Below are 3717 nucleotides of genomic sequence, written 5' to 3'. Positions count from 1 at the left end.
GCAAGGGAGTTAACTGACTGTAAGGTGTAGTTTCCACGTCAGTTAACTCCCTTGCCTCGGGAAGATGCTGCGTTAGTAGCTCAGAAGGACATTGTGTCAGCGTTATGGGTTTTGTAGATCGATGCTCTCGGTTCCATTTCATGATGTTTTTGTGTTAACCTAACAAGTTTGGAATGTATTTGTTTGTGTATGTGATGTTCGATGTTCTACGAGGCAAGGGAATTAACTGACTGTAAAAGTCTAGTTTCTACGTCAGTTAACTCCCTTGCCTCGGGAAGATGCTGCGTTAGTAGCTCAGAAGGACGTTGTGTCAGCGTTATGGGTTTTGTAGATCGATGCTCTCGGTTCCATTTCATGATGTTTTTGTGTTAACCTAACAAGTTTGGAATGTATTTGTTTGTGTATGTGATGTTCGATGTTCTACGAGGCAAGGGAATTAACTGACTGTAAAAGTCTAGTTTCTACGTCAGTTAACTCCCTTGCCTCGGGAAGATGCTGCGTTAGTAGCTCAGAAGGACGTTGTGTCAGCGTTATGGGTTTTGTAGATCGATGCTCTCGGTTCCATTTCATGATGTTTTTGTGTTAACCTAACAAGTTTGGAATGTATTTGTTTGTGTATGTGATGTTCGATGTTCTACGAGGCAAGGGAATTAACTGACTGTAAAAGTCTAGTTTCTACGTCAGTTAACTCCCTTGCCTCGGGAAGATGCTGCGTTAGTAGCTCAGAAGGACATTGTGTCAGCGTTATGGGTTTTGTAGATCGATGCTCTCGGTTCCATTTCATGATGTTTTTGTGTTAACCTAACAAGTTTGGAATGTATTTGTTTGTGTATGTGATGTTCGATGTTCTACGAGGGAAGGGAATTAACTGACTGTAAAAGTCTAGTTTCTACGTCAGTTAACTCCCTTGCCTCGGGAAGATGCTGCGTTAGTAGCTCAGAAGGACATTGTGTCAGCGTTATGGGTTTTGTAGATCGATGCTCTCGGTTCCATTTCATGATGTTTTTGTGTTAACCTAACAAGTTTGGAATGTATTTGTTTGTGTATGTGATGTTCGATGTTCTACGAGGCAAGGGATTTAACTGACTGTAAAAGTCTAGTTTCTACGTCAGTTAACTCCCTTGCCTCGGGAAGATGCTGCGTTAGTAGCTCAGAAGGACATTGTGTCAGCGTTATGGGTTTTGTAGATCGATGCTCTCGGTTCCATTTCATGATGTTTTTGTGTTAACCTGACAAGTTTGGAATGTATTTGTTTGTGTATGTGATGTTCTAAATGGATGTGTATAATCATGTGTGAGAACCTATACATCGGGTGGTCAGGCTCGCTGTCTTGATTGATGCATGTCATCGATCCCAATTGCGTGGATCGATGCTCATAATATTAATCACTGAATTGTCTGGTCCAGACTCGAGTATTTACAGACCGGCGTCATATAGCTTGAATTTTGCTGAGTGCGGCATTCAACAACAAACCAACAAACCAACTTTGTGTGTTGTAGGTGCGACTTGACGAAACGTCCGTCAAAGGCAAACCTTTCCGTTACATTAAAAACGAAAGAAACCCAAATTAAATTATCTGAGCTCCACACAAATATAAGACGCGTGTAGCATGGTCACAATTCTATTCACGGAAGGGAGATTTTGAACATCCATGGGGAAGTAATGTAATGGTGGTCAATCAGTTAGTCCAGTCACATGTACTCTTCATTTGGTTCGTGGCCACCATTGATAATATAGATGTATTCCCGGCTGGCTAAACCTTGCGTGTGTATTCAAGTTAACGCCGATGAACGCCGCCTATATCATGTATATATTCAAAAATTCATGTAAGACGTTAGCCTGTCCCCCAGACCCTAGAGAATAAATTAGAAAAGGAGTCCAACTCAAGTCTAGAATGATTTGGCAAGTCTAGATTGCCTCAGCTCCAGGAAATTAAGGATGGTTCAGGGCTCCATTTGGATATTTTATATTTTATAGATATATATTTTTAAATAAGATAACTTTATTTCTGGAACTAAATGTGATTCTTATAAGATTTCTTTATACTCCCTGCTATGATCCAACTATGCTAACGGGAAGACGTAAGTATACACTTGAAACTTGGATTTAACACAAAAAATTCAAACGTTATCACAACATTACTCGGTCGAAGCGGCGACTAACGGGATCGGGTGGTCAGGCTCGCTGACTTGGTTGACGACTCAATTATTTACAGACCACCGTCATATAGCTGGAATATTGCTGAGAGCGGCGTTAAGCAACATACGAACAAACAAACTACCGTATTTCCTCTATTAGACGCCGGGTCTCTAATAGAAGCCGGGTCAATTGTTCAGTGCAAAAAATAGAAGCCGGGCCTCTAATAGACGCCGGGTCGATCAATTGATACAATTAATGATCGCTTTCATAGTGAAATAGGGGCCTCCAATAGACGCCGGGTCAAAGGCCACTGCAAACAAAAGGTCCAAAACACAACTATGATACCCGTATCAAATACATCACCATCGAATAACCATTTCTTGTTTGTTTCATTTTTAGCCAACATCAATCAATTTACCTATGCTTGGAGGCTGAGCGTTCGCCTCCAATGTGTTATTTTTTATGTTTACTATGTATATATATTTGAAATAAACAATTACCGTTGTGACAAAATGAGAGTGTGGTTTATCTATTTTATATACACCACAATTAAGATGAGTTTTCATCACGTGGCTTATAGTTTTTTAAATGACTCGGAGATATGTTATCTCCAGGTGCTCTGGGACTCAACCATGTCAACATCGTGACATACTCCATTAATGGCGAGCAATACGCATACGTGTAACATTAATTTCTGGAATATTGCTAAAAGCGGCGTAAAAACATACTCACTCACTCACGTGTAACATTGTGGGCCTCGGACTTGGAAGTTCTATTCCACTAATCCAAGCTGTGGACATAGTTGGTCAAGTTCCCCCTCGGGTCCACTGGTCTTGGGGTCGAATCCAAGATCCAGTGAGCATTAGTCTTTAAGCACCATATACACGTGCTCTTTGGTGATACACGTCTACGAGACCCGCGAAGATCCGGGGTAGAACCCATGCTTGCCGTCAAAGGCGACTAACGGGATCGGGCGGTAAGGCTCGCTGGCTTGGTTGATGCATGTCATCGTATCTCAATTGCGTGGATCGATGCTCTTGATGTCGATCACTGGATTGTCTGGTCCAGACTCCATTATTTCCTTACCGCCGTCATATAGCTGGACTATTGCTGAATGCGGCGTTAAACAACAAACAAACAAAACAAACAAACACGTCTACGACCTGTGTGGGTTTTCCTCCGACATCAAGCTGACACGCCATGAATTAACTGAAAAAAACTGTTCAGAGGGGCTTTAAACACGACAGACTCACTCACTCACCCACCCACCCACTCACTCACTCACTCATTCGTGTCAGAGTTTTCAAGTAGACATTTTGTGTTTTAGATTATAATCAAGTTCAAAATGAATGCCATTAAATTCGTGCTTTAAATTATTATTTTTTCATTACACATGGGTAGTCCATATGCATATAAATCCATTTCAAGATCGGATACAATATGCTATAATACATTGGCGGAAACACTATTTCAATGGAAAGGTTTAGCTGTTATGAAAGAAGCTGTCATTTTTTTTTATCAAAAAGAATAAGAGTATAATTTTATTCCTACACAATAACATAACGTCATGAACATGGT

At 40.9% G+C, this 3717-nt stretch overlaps 1 long non-coding RNA gene across 1 annotated transcript; it reads right to left on the bottom strand.

The window, feature by feature from the left end:
- Window positions 1-828: 828 nt before the first annotated feature.
- Window positions 829-1361, bottom strand: LOC124145137. The gene is made up of 2 exons (XR_006862517.2): window positions 1230-1361; window positions 829-1015 (listed from the first exon to the last, which is right to left on the bottom strand). It is a non-coding gene; the product is annotated as an uncharacterized LOC124145137 (long non-coding RNA).
- Window positions 1362-3717: the final 2356 nt, after the last annotated feature.

The sequence above is a fragment of the Haliotis rufescens genome, unplaced genomic scaffold (assembly GCF_023055435.1).
Source record: "Haliotis rufescens isolate VD_foot unplaced genomic scaffold, xgHalRufe1.0.p SCAF_3, whole genome shotgun sequence".
NCBI lineage: Eukaryota > Metazoa > Mollusca > Gastropoda > Lepetellida > Haliotidae > Haliotis > Haliotis rufescens.
This window is presented reverse-complemented; position numbering and strand designations above follow the sequence as displayed.